The 12,635-nt window shown below is 48.1% G+C and overlaps 1 long non-coding RNA gene across 8 annotated transcripts in view; it reads right to left on the reverse strand.

Annotated features, from left to right (window-relative positions):
- Window positions 1–720: 720 nt before the first annotated feature.
- The window catches only part of LOC134565257 (uncharacterized), a 29,011-nt gene continuing 17,096 nt past the window's right edge, over window positions 721–12,635 (reverse strand). For 3 of the 8 annotated variants that reach the window (XR_010083841.1, XR_010083838.1, XR_010083835.1), the window contains 2 exons: window positions 10,503–10,641; window positions 721–9,179 (listed from right to left, as the gene is read on the reverse strand). This is a non-coding gene — a long non-coding RNA (uncharacterized LOC134565257). The remainder of the gene's footprint in view (window positions 9,180–10,502; window positions 10,642–12,635) is intronic. The other 5 variants (XR_010083837.1, XR_010083842.1, XR_010083839.1 and 2 more) reach the window with 5 other exon arrangements.

Genomic DNA, 12,635 nt, shown 5'->3' on the forward strand with positions numbered 1-12,635 from the left:
TGCCCATCTGGTCCCTCAATTTGCACAATGCTCTTTGACTGTTTTGCCAATCATGTGCCCCCTATACCTGTAACCTTGCCAGCCACGGGTTGCAGCTCCCAATGTGACGGCCATTTGTGTGATGGTATGACCATCTCTTATGACCCCATGTCCATCATTCCCTGTAGTTGGATAAAATCCCCCTCCCTCTTGAGCGCACACCAAATTATGGGTTTGTTCTCTCCCACCATTTCTGCCCAATAGACTGAAAGGTCCAGATCATCATAGGGCAGTTTGGGCAGTGGTATGGCCTGGGCAATGACTTGGCCCTTTGGTAGGAAGAGGAGGGGATGGACACAGCGTGCCAAGAGAGAGCCGCTCCAGATCTGATGGCAAAACTACTGGAATGATCTCGATCTCAGGGGGAGTGTGTTTAGAATTCCCAATAACAAGGTACTTACTGTCAGTCTGCTGTAGATTTGTCACCTGTCCAGGATCAACAGTGACCACTTGCCAATCCGGTGTATCAAAAAGCATACCTGTTGTCAACTCAAGCCTAGATGGTTCACTTACACTCTTAGTTGTTAAAAACCCTGAGGGTTCCTTAGGGTCTGTCACGAGCCAAAGGATGATTGTGATGGTTCGTTTTGATTTCAAAGTGCAAAAAGAGGCAATGAGAACTTAGTTCAAGTAAAATCAATTGTATCTTTATTGATACACACAATTATGCGATAGAAGAGAAGGGAAAGAAAAGAGAGAGAGAGAGAAAAGAGGAAAAGGGGAGTTTTTGCTACTGACTAAACAGACGAGAGTCCTCGTGACACTGGAAACCAAGGCCACCTTCGCAGTCCTCGTAGCGCGCGCCAATAGATCTGTCTTGTCCGTCAGGGAGATCTCGGAGAGTCTCCTCTCTGGGGGTGATTATTATAGTTCTTTTTTGAGGCGAAGGGCAACATGCCAGGAAGGGGGAGAGATCTCATGGGCATGTTAGCGTAGGAAAACATATAACCACACCAAGGCGATCATATGCGGTTCTTTATTTGAGCGCGCGGGACACAGGGGCATGCAATGCCCAAATCTTGTGCCCAGGAATACAGAGTCGATCTGTGATTTTTATAGTTTCAAATTACACATATGTTCACTAACCTCCACCCCTAGATACTGGTTATCCTATTTCTTAGTTACTATCTTAAATCATACCTACGCTTTACCCTGGGTTTTACTTGATTTGGTTAAAACAATGCTTCTCAATTATCTCCTGGGCTGGAGTCATACTTAAAACAATAGTATGCAGCTAGTTGCAGAAGCTGATGTTTGTTCCAAAGCCAGGCTACATCAAATTCAGATTGTGCGTCTTCTACCTTTCCCCCCTCAACTACCCGTGGTTAACTTATACAATTTTTTTTAACCCTCCACTATCAGGCACTGCAGGTGTTCTCTCACAATAGAGGGGGCGGTGTGCCCGAGCCTTCACAGCAGGTACGGTCAGTTAAGAAACAGCAAACACCCCTCCGCAAACACGGCCCAGGAACCGTAACAGCCCCCCATTGTTCATGCACGGGTCTCTGAGGAGGGCGTCTTGGTCCAATAGCAGCAGCTGCAGGGAGAAGCTTGGATCCCGCCTAGGTCAGGCCAGCGGCCGAGGGTCTGTGGGGGTCTCAGCCTCTGACAGTCGTGAGGCAGATGAGGGACCTTTGGATCGACTGTTACAGGGTCCCATATTTTCCCAGAATTTGATTACCCCACAACCCTGACCATCCGGCAACCTGTCCCATTTGTCTTGTCACGCGGGACAGGCTCACGCTCCCCCCCTAGTTTTTGGGGGCTGAAACATTCCCCTTCTCCCCCTCTCCCACTGCTCCCGCCTGTGTGTGTGATATTTTATCCTTAAAGGGACAAAAGCGCATCACATGTCCCTCCCGCCCACACAGGAAACATTTGACCCTCCCAGCCACTGGTGGTCGAGATAGAATGGTGGCTGGTGCTGCAATCCAGCCTCTGAGCCTGGGCCCTTTCCGCTGTTCTGCTGGGTCCATGATGGCTCGCTTCATGCAGGTCTCAATGAGGAGGTCCAGGGTTGGAGGTGGATTGACAAGAAGTCCCAAGATGATCCTCTTGCAGACTTCACTGGTATTGATTTGAGCCACCTCCGGGATCATTTTCTGTTGCAGATCCTGGTTCTCTATTTGACTCTCCACACTGCATGAAGCCTGTCGATAAAACAGGCTCAGAAGAGGATTGTTTAGTAGAAATGTAGCTTTGCCTAGGATCTTTAGTTGGCATGGTTTGAAAAGCCTTTTCAGCAGAATCCTTCACACAATCAAGAACAGGCCAAGAGATTCTCCCTGCCTGCTTGCGTGCCTCAGACCACTCACCTTTGCCACTTATATGATCAACTGTAATAGGATTATTTTGTGTGTCAAGTGTGCATTAGGGGCTTTGTAAAAACTCAGGGAGGAGGTCTTTGAGTAACTTCCTCCATGTCCTTTCCCACAGAGTATATTCTGCGGGGGGAAAGGAGGCATGAAAATAAATCTTTGAGGTCACCAGGGACCAGCACATTTGAGGAAAAGGTGGACTTTAACAAGCCTTTAAAAAATTCACCTTTCCTACCAAATTCTTTCTGAGCTCTGCAAAGCTCCTTTTTATTTTGATAAGAGAAGGATTCCCATTTAGGGTGAGTACCCCTGCCATTATAGGTAACAGGAGCAGTAAAAGGAATGGCCTCCTGTTCCAGGTTCAGGTCCCCGGGCCAGTCACTTCCAGGTTCCGGACTGTGAGAACTGGATGTGGGACTGTGGGAACCAGAAGTCAGAAGAGGGTGGGTGGAGCTACATGAACAAGGGGCGAAAATCTAGGCAGAGTTACCAAAGGGGGCAGAGATTCCCGGTGATGTCATTGGGATGGAGCAATGGGTGGAGCAAAGGGAGAGGCCGGGTTGATTGACACAGGGGGAGGAGCCTAAGGGGCTGACCCAAAGGAAGGGGAGGTACCCGGGGGATGGGACTATTAGGTGACAGGAAGGGGTTGGTAGGAGGGGATGAGACAGGGAGAAAGGGATTGTGGGAAGAAGAAGCATATGCTGAGGGGGGCCAAGCCATGTGGCCTCCACCATCTTGTGCCCTTCGGGGGCCATTTTGTGGGTTTGGGAACAAAGGAACAACCTGAGGAATTATCAACTGGGGAAAAGGGGTTGGTTTGAGGGTTTGGGGAAAGGTCTCTGGTAGCTGGCACCATGCTACCAGAGCTAGGGTCCTGAGAGGGTTGTAGAAAGCCAGGAAGCCAGTTACAGCTCTGCACTTTTCTATCTCCGTGGGTTGCTTTCTCCAACCCGCGCAGGGTAGGAGAAGAGGAATTAGGACAGAAGGGCTGGGGTAGAGGGGCTTTGGGGAGAACTGGGGACAACTGCAGTGGTTGTTTCTCCACATTCCCTCTCTCTTTCTCTCTCTCCTGGTCTCTGACCGCCAATTGAATTTTCACAAAGGATAGAACTTATCTCCACAAGAATCCCCCTTCTGAGTCAAATTCGTTAAAACAGTTCCCACAGCATGCCAAAATATCACAGTTCTAACATCTTCGGGGGACATTTGTGGAAAATGGAGAAACAGCCATCTCACAAACCACTTTAAAACACCCCAAGAAAACTTCATCCCTCCACCCGCAAGGGCTCCCGCAACTTGGACAAATGTCTCCCTTTGCTGCGCAGAGATCTGAGCACCCATCCTGCCCACACGACATCGTCCAGCCCTTACTTGCAGCATAAATAGAAAAAAAAACAAACACAAAAAGAGGTCCAGCGACCACCTGGGATGCCGCGGCATTCTGGTACAATGTGCCCACGCCCCGGCGGCTTCTTGTGCCGTTCCACACTGCACACTGGCTCCGCGCCCGCCGTGGCTCTGCTGGGACGACTGTCACCGAAGGGCTGGTGAGACGCAGCTAGCTCAAAACTCCAGCCCTAGTGCCAGGAGTACTGCTCTCGGCATGCCAGCAGTCTGAGAGATGGTGCAGAACAGTCTGTCTCTGCGGCGGTGGTCTTTATAGTGACGAGGCTTGAAACGAGGAATTAGAATAGGCTCTCTCAGATGTTTATTCTTCAAAGAAGGTAAGCGAGAGAGAGTGGGCAAGGTCCCACACTTGACTTTTAACCAGGGGGCAGAGGGGGTGGTACAGATAAGTGATTGGCTCGGGTTAATACAGGGCAGGGTCAGAAAAGAGGGACAAAGGGACAGGGGAGGGGAAAACCTGGAGTAAAACCCAAGACAAACCAGACACCGGAGGGTAACAGGAGCAAACCATAACTTAAACTGAACAAAAGCCCATTACTACAGACGACTCCCGCCAAGCTGCGACCACACAAACAGCCCTCCGCTTCCCGCCAAGCCCGCCAAGCTGCATGGGTCCGTGCCGAGCCCTGCTGGCTTCTCACTGCCCGTGCCGGCTTCCCACCAATGGGATGGCTTCTGCCACTGCCACCCGTGCCGTGCTGGTGCCTGCTGAGCCCTCAAACCACGCCGAAACCTCGCACCACAGATTGCTGGCCCCTGCCAACCCGCTGGGACAGCTGCCGCTCACTGCAAGCCCACCCGCACTTGCTGGACCCGGCGTGCCACCAGAACATGCCGTGCCCCACACCAACCGTGCCAACCAAGCCCACGCACCGGCCTCCTCCTGCTCACCAGATCCTAGCAGCGCTGGAAAGAAAAAGCTGAGAGTAGGTCCTCGACCCTGGGAAAGACCCTCCGGTACTATGGAGGGCTGCCTTTCCCCCTCCAGCAGACTGCACCGACCAAAAAGCAGGCAGCTCAGACTGGAGCGCTGACATGCCACAGGCTACATACAGCCTCCTTGTTGAGCACCAACTGACGCAAATGCCGGGGAAACCCCAGCTATCTCAGACTCCCCCAGCACATATCGTGTGGGGCCGCCCCCGCATCGATTCGGGCTCGGGTGGCGGTTAAAGCAAAGCTGCTGAGGTCCACAGCAGCTAGGCTGCTCTCAAACGGCAATTGATCATGCTGCACCATGGATCGACGCAAAGAACGGAGAGAGAGGGTCTCTCAGGGGCATCTCAAAGGTTTATTCCCTCCAAAGGTTGCCACAAAAAGCCAAATATCCTGCACTTACAGTGTCTTTTTAAACAGGGGAGGAACAGGGGGAAGATACAATTTTCCAACCAATCAGGGATACAACAGGGAGAGGAGTGAGGAGGGACCCGCGGTCTGACAGCCTACAGGGAAGGCAAGGGGGGTGGAAAGAGTCACGTGGGCCAACGGGGTGTCGAGGAAAAGGGGAATTCCAGGGTGGAGTTTAGGACTGACAGGGATTTCTCTGGAACAAGGGGTAGGGATAAGGGAGGATTGACATTAGGAGAATAATGTAACAGGTGTGTCTGGGGGGTTAATGATAACTGGACAAGGGAGGGGAAAACCTGGGGTAAAACCAAACATTTCAGGGGGTAACAGGAACAAACCATCGGGAGAATAACTTAAGGATAACTTAACAAAAACACACCACCACACTTTGGAATTTCAAACAAATTAGGAAACAACATTACTGCTTTTTACTGGATCTGGCTTCACAGTGGGATCTGACATTATCTTGACAATGACCCCCTGTGAAGATGAAGTATATTTATCAACAAGGAGATGTGTTGTTGGGATGCAAAATCCCTCTGGGCCCCATCCACACAGGCCCAGGGGTGTTCAAAGATGTGAGGGCTGAATTAAAACCTTCAGAGAAACTAAAATACATAAATCCACACAGATATGAAGTAGAAATGCAAGTTTAGTTTTAAATAAGTAGAGAATATTTTAAGTGCCTTAAACAAATAAGAGCCTGTATTAGTAAGAGGAGCCCTAAAGCCTAGTTTAAAGTTCAAGTAGCATTACCTTTTGTAAAGTTAACTAAGTTCTAGTCATAACAAAGCATAATGTAGCCTTGCTAGCATTCCTATATAGAACAGATAGAGTTATATACACAGAATTTGTGTAAGAAATTACAATTACTTTTGCACATCAATCTTAGATTCAGATAGGTCCAACAAGGCAATAGTAGACTCGTGTTTGTAACTGATTGGTTAAAAATAGAATAAAATGCACTGCTTTGAGAATGCTAGCCGACACATGAAACACCAATCACGGATGCCGCTGTTGTTGCTGCTGCTGGGATTGCTACTGATAAGATGCTGCTGCTTCTGCTTGGGACGTAGGGACTTTATGCTAGAAGGCTTCCTGCATACCGGCACAGACTGTAACAACTTTGCTTTTATGAGGCTGATTTTAGTGATGCAATAAAGGACTTTTACAATTACCCAGCTTTTGGTCTTCAATGAAGACATGCCAAAATCTCGACGTCAGTGTGTCAAAAGCAAGTAAAAGCTTCTAGAAACATGGAACAAAACCAAGTGGCAGCCCTTTCTTTCAGTTATTCTTCTGAGTTGTACCCAAAGTCTGCTGGCAGGAAGAAAAAGAACTCACATTTTAACTGAAAACTTTCCCTAATGGAAACTCATTTTCCCCAGTTTTCACTCCAGCATTACTGACTTCTCTTGAGGTGTTGCCGGAGATCAGCCGGAGTCAAGACAGCACTCAATATGAGTTAGAAATCTTGCTCGTTTATTCAGCTATTTGGCACACATTTATACTGTGCTAAGCATATCATGCACCTAACTCTGAACATCATTGGTTAAACCATAGTGTTCACGCATCCTTGCAGTATACATAATTGGCTTAGAAGCTCTGTCCACGCGGCTGGATGCTGTGAGCCTTCTCCAACTTATGGTCAGCGCATCCTGTCCAGCATCCTGTTATGGCTATTGCTCCAAACTTTACTTCATCCTTACCCCATCTAAAGAACAGTTCAAGGACGTTTTGGCTTCTACTCATCTTTTAGGCTAAAAGCAGGACTGTGCACATGTCCCTGCTTTTCCAGCCATGCATCCACATTGGGGTAATAAAGTCTAGGATGCAGTTAAATGGAAATAAGGGGTGAATCCCATCCCATCCATGTACCAACAATACTGTCATGTTCTGTAGCACCTCCAGCCCCAAGTCCAAAAGATGCTCTCCCCTCGCAGTGTCTGCAGAAGCATTCTCAAGGTGACAATTGCAAACTCTCTGACTTCCATCAGGACTGCAGCATTAGCCCCATGAAGATCTGAAGCTATTTTCCTGAGCACAGGCACATCCATATGGCTTGTCCTTTTGATGTGAGGGTAGCAAAAGCAGGTTTGTCGTGGAGGAGAAAGCAGAAGACTTGCTCCCAGATCAGATGGAAAGTCACTGTGTTAGTTGTCTGCCAGCAGATGTAGTAAGAGCCAAGTCATTGTCTCATATCCAGGATGATAATTTCCCTTGTTACAACTGCTCACACTGTAAAAAATTCACTTAATCATCTACCTGCCTCAAGCTTGTGAGTAATGAGGCAGGATCGTGTGTAGCTGATTTTATCAAATGCTCTTATGAAGTTCTTCACTGGGAAAACCCTGAATCAATTAAAACACCAAGGAGAGATGTAGGAGAGGGATTCATACTCCCCAGTAGATGTTTACCAGGTTATAAACACGTTTCACTTACTCTGTGAATGGTATGGATGAGCTCCATGGGGACAAGGTCAGCTGAGCCATGCCTATAACACAGGAAATCACTGTGGGGCAAGGGAGAAAAGAAAATCCTGGAGCATCTGTTGACACACCTGTGTGTTTTTGGCACATACCTGGCAGTCTACATGGGTGTGTTTGGCCTGGATTTCTCATCCCTGCTGTGCTCCTGTTGTGCTGCCTACAGAAGAGTTGCATCACTCTAAATCTTGTAGGTCCTGCTGGAACCAGGAGCCACAGGCAATGATTTCTTCTCCCTGTCAAAATGACCCTTCTCATCTTATTCTGCACCCTGCAGAGGTTGCTCTTTCAGGTTTTCATAACCGTTTGTGGAGGAGGAGAAGGGAGAAGCTCTTCACTATATAACAGTACTCGCACATAGCCTGATGGAAAAAAGAAAAATGCATTTGCTATGGGGCACTGGGAGATATGATGGATTGCCAGGTAGCAGACATCCCTCCCCATTTTGGCAGGATATTGTATTCTGTGAGCTGTACAGGAATGCTGACAGATCCAGAAAGCATTAGCCTTTTTCTCACCCTAAAAAGCAGTAGCTGACAAATCACTGACTCTCTGGAGTTTGTTGGAAGCAGATCACACAGCAGAAGCAGTGAAGCCTTCAGAGAGATAAATCACTTAAAGACACTGCAGATGCCAGTAGGGCTGTACATCAAGAACGCACAGACAAATCACTTTCAATGTCCAAAATGAGATACTTCAGACCTAGAACTTTTTTCCAAGTATGTACTGGTTTCAGTCACACATCAGAAATGTCTCCCAGAGCCTTGGAAAATCTCTATGCTCCAGTCCTAGAGATCTCTTTTTTTACAAAGGGTTTGATAAGTTTTCTCTCCTCCTAAAGAACACAAAGTTGCAGAATATTTAATGGGATAAAATCCTATCCAGATCCAAACAAGCTCTTAACTGTGGATGAGGCACAGGTTTTGCAGGGGGCAGCTGGCTGTATAGCTAACCATGCAGTCACCTGAAGGATTTTCCATCTTTTGTAAAATTAAAAGTGCACAGACACAGTTGGTGAGGCTCAAAAGCTCCTCCACACACCCTCCACCTCTAGAGAACCCAAAGCAGAGCAGAAAAGGATAAGACGCAGTGTGCTGGAGTTAGAGCCACACTGGTGGTGGGATGCAGCCTTCAGGGAGGAAGGATGTTCATAGCACTCCTCACCACTGCCCAAGGTGCAGCACCCCTCTCTTCTCCGGCACCCAGCGAGTGGGGCTGAACACTGGCAAAGCTCCCGAGTACAGGAGAATGACTTGAGACTCAGCTCTGCAGAGGGAATCAAACAGAAGTGTTGGGGGTTAGATTAGTTTCTTTTTTACTTATAGAATTTTTCCCCATAAGTTGCTAGGAGACTAACTACTGGGTACTTGTGAGTGCTTGACCAAAACAAAGAAGTGACCAAAGGAGATTGTAGCACCTGGCATCACCTTTTGTTTTTGGGTCTCTGGGAGTTTTCTCTCAGAGGGGGGAAATAACGCAAGTTTTGGGGCAGTTTTTTTCTCTTGCTCTTGAAATCGGAGAGGATGGTCGGGCTGCTGCTTGTTGCAGGAAGAGTTCACGGTCATCACTCCGTCCAGTCCTGGTGTTAGGAACGAAAGAAAAAAAAAAAACAAAAAAAACAACAACAACAAAAAAAAAAACACCCCACAACTGACCCTCTCCTGGCTAGAGTAACACCCCCCACACCCCAGCCAATCTGAGTAGGGAGAGCTGCCCTGAAGGAAAGTTGCCTGGCAACTTTTCCCTACCTAATTGAAATGTGAAAAGAAGCTGCCCACACCTAGATAGCCCTATTGTCCTTTGTAACTACCTCATTTAGCAAGAGTAACCTCGGCTACGACCAGAACAAATGCATATGCATTTGTATATGCAGATAGGGCAGGGCCGTCCCCGTGGATCCTGGGAGGTTTTTTTGGGGAAACTGCACCCCGGGACAGGAAGCTGGATTCGTCAGAAGAGAATTGGATAGTGCCCTGGCCGAGCGGGGAGTGGATGCACCCCCTGGCCTGGTTTGAAGATTGGCCATGACCTGTGAGGAGCCTGAATGGGATGGGAACTGGCCAGCTGAGCTGACTGAGACAGAGAATGGGACACTCTTGAAACTTTTCCCTGAAGGCAAAGAGCTGACTGCCACTACTCTGCCTTCTGATGGTTGACCAGAGGGAGCTGCCAGGTGTTTCTATGGGAACAAGGACTCAGCATCCACTGGGACAGCACCTGCTCCTTCAGATGGCTGCAGCAGCATGGAAAACTCTGAATGGACTCTGCAATCCTGCTGATGACTTTAATAATGAGCTGATCACTTTAATAAAGAGCTGAATATTAATAAAGGCATATGCCCTGTTCTTTTCACTGGGAAATCTACCATCATCTGCTTCTGCGCCCAGGAATTCTGAGCTCGCCTCCTCCTGCCCTGCTGGGCCAGCCCTGCCTGACCGCCGCTGCTTCTTCGGCACTGCTTTGAGGCTTTCTGCTACTCTGTGGCCCCGCACTGCCCCTGCTCTGCCAGGACATCCCTGCCGTTCCAGCTACCGTAGCGGAGCTTCTGAGCCCATTCAGCAGCCCAGGATTTTCCAACGTTCCAGCTTGGTGCTCTCGGAGACCCGCAGGGGCACCAAGATCAAATTGCCCCAGGCTTTGTGAAACAAAGCCCCCTCACGATCCCTGGTTCTGTTTATTATTAATGCTGTAGTTGTTGTTGTTTGTTTGCTTTGTCATACATACCAGTAAAGAACTTATTCCTATCCCCATACCTCTTCCTGAAAGCCCCTTTAATTTTCTAAATTAGAATAATTTGGAGGGAGGGGATTTGAATTCTCCATCTCTAGGGAGGTCCTGCCCCTCCCTAGCAGATACCTGTCTTTCAAACTAAGACAAGAAGAGATGGGAGAAAACTATTCACCATGCACTGTTGCCACTGCTGGGAGCAAAGGGCAGGCGTTTCTCAAGCTGATATTTTCATTTATCATCTCCTGGTGATTAATCAACAGAAGAGACATCGCCAGGAGCCAGCCCAGGAGGGATCAGTCCAGAGCATTTGCCTGTGGAAATAAAGCGCTGCCAACAATTACCAGCCCAGGGCTGCCACACCACAGGCACCCCATTCACACACAGAGCTGGGATGTAAAATCACAGAGCTGTGGATCAGCTCTGCACAGTGGGAGCAGCCTGACAACTTCAGAGGAGGCATGGGGGGCACTCTGGATATAACTCCAGGGAGATGCAGCACTCCCAGTCCCCTGCACAGGCTGAACAGCACAACACAAGCTCTGGAGCTGCTGGAGCAGAGGTGATGTGGTGCACAGTGCAGGGTCAGAGGGCAGAGCCAGACTGGACCTTTTCAGTCCAAGCAGACCAGGCAGCTCCAAGTAAGAGCTGTGGGGCTGCATACGCTGACAGTCTCATTGCACAATGAGGAGAGCACACAGCTGTGAGATGGGATTTACAGAAGAACCAATGGAAGTTATATTGCATATATAAATTGTTCCCTCTCCAAAGAAGGACATGATGTATTCAGGTGCAGTTCCAGAAGTGCTTTTTTCCTGTGCAGTGGCACTACAGAAAAACTTAATTTATGCCTTATTAAATTATTTTAATGCTTAATATTATATGTAAAAACTCTATGAGGAGATATAATAGAGGACTGTTTCTGCTGGACTCATGCAGAAGCTGTCTCCAGTCACATGGTAATGAGGCTTCTCTCTCATTAAGGAAAGGTCACTGCACTCCATGGCAAGGAGAAAAAATTGCAAACCAAAGGAATTTCTGTTTTTACAGCCACTTTCTCCAAGTACCCACCGGGCCCCTGGGGTTTTTGTGAGCCTCACCCTGCAGAAGAGAAGTGCCTGATGTTCCCCAGGTGCACGTTCTGCTTGCGATGGGGCACAGCACTGTTCTACCCCTCTGCTGCAGACACCTCTTGCTCCCAGAGGCTCTCTTGGCCTATTGGGGCTTTTCGTGCTCGAGGTCTTCCATCACAGATGTAATGTCTGTGCTGAGCACAACTGTGTCCCAGAACCCTTCTCTGCATGGGAGGTGAGGGTTCCACAAGGCATGCAGAGTTGTCCCTTGTCATCAGCAGCTCCCTCGTTATTCATCCCTGCTCCAGCCCATCTCCCTGGGAGACCACAACCTTGCACTGACTACTTTTGTCAGCTGCATTCATGGTCTGACTCTTCCAGAGATGATGCCAGCAGCAGCTGTCCAAGAAGCCATCCAAGTACTCCTGGATGGCCAGGCTCAGAGCTCAGCACACCTTGGGCTTTTCAGAATCAGCATCCTCACTTGCATCTATGAGGATATTAATAGATCTCAGAGGGCTTGGTGTTGGAGTCCATGTTTCCATGGATCCTCCACAGAGAGTAAAATATGAAGGGATTGAATTAAAACCTTTAGAAAAATTAGAATATATAAAGCCATATATGCATAAAGTAGAAATCTAAGCCTCAGTTTTAAGCTTCACATGCCCTAAGTGCCTAGTTGTTAGTGTAGAAGTACAGAGCTTCAGGCCTAGTGATAGTTTAGACACAACAAAAATAGAGTACTGTTTAGAATTTTTGGTATGAATTTTGCGCAAATAAGATAAAGTTTTTACGTATGTTAAGATAGAGTTTTTCACATAACAAGATAGAATTTTTATGCACAATAAGATAGAACTTCTACGCTAGTAAGATAGAGTTTTTGCACAGATATGCTATATGCGTAGGTTTTTGATACTGCTTTTCGTAGTTTTTCATAGTTTTACGAACTTAGAAAATTGCACCTAGATTGGGTAGTGTGCAGATAAAGATATGAATATGCATTTGTAACTTATGGATAAAAAGCCTCTGGGTTGGAAGTGAAGGTATCGATTGATCAACCTGATCTATCAATCCAACCTCCACCTTCTGCAGCCTGAGGAAGGAGCCCTGCCAGGGAGCCGAAACGGGATTCTAAAGGTGCCATCTATTGTAGTCTTTGTTGCCTGGGGTCTGGGCCCTGGGGTCCCATCCCTTCCCTTTTCCCCCTGCGGCGTTTGCCCCGGAACTCTGTTCGG

The sequence above is a fragment of the Prinia subflava genome (assembly GCF_021018805.1).
Source record: "Prinia subflava isolate CZ2003 ecotype Zambia chromosome W unlocalized genomic scaffold, Cam_Psub_1.2 scaffold_43_NEW, whole genome shotgun sequence".
NCBI classification, from domain to species: domain Eukaryota; kingdom Metazoa; phylum Chordata; class Aves; order Passeriformes; family Cisticolidae; genus Prinia; species Prinia subflava.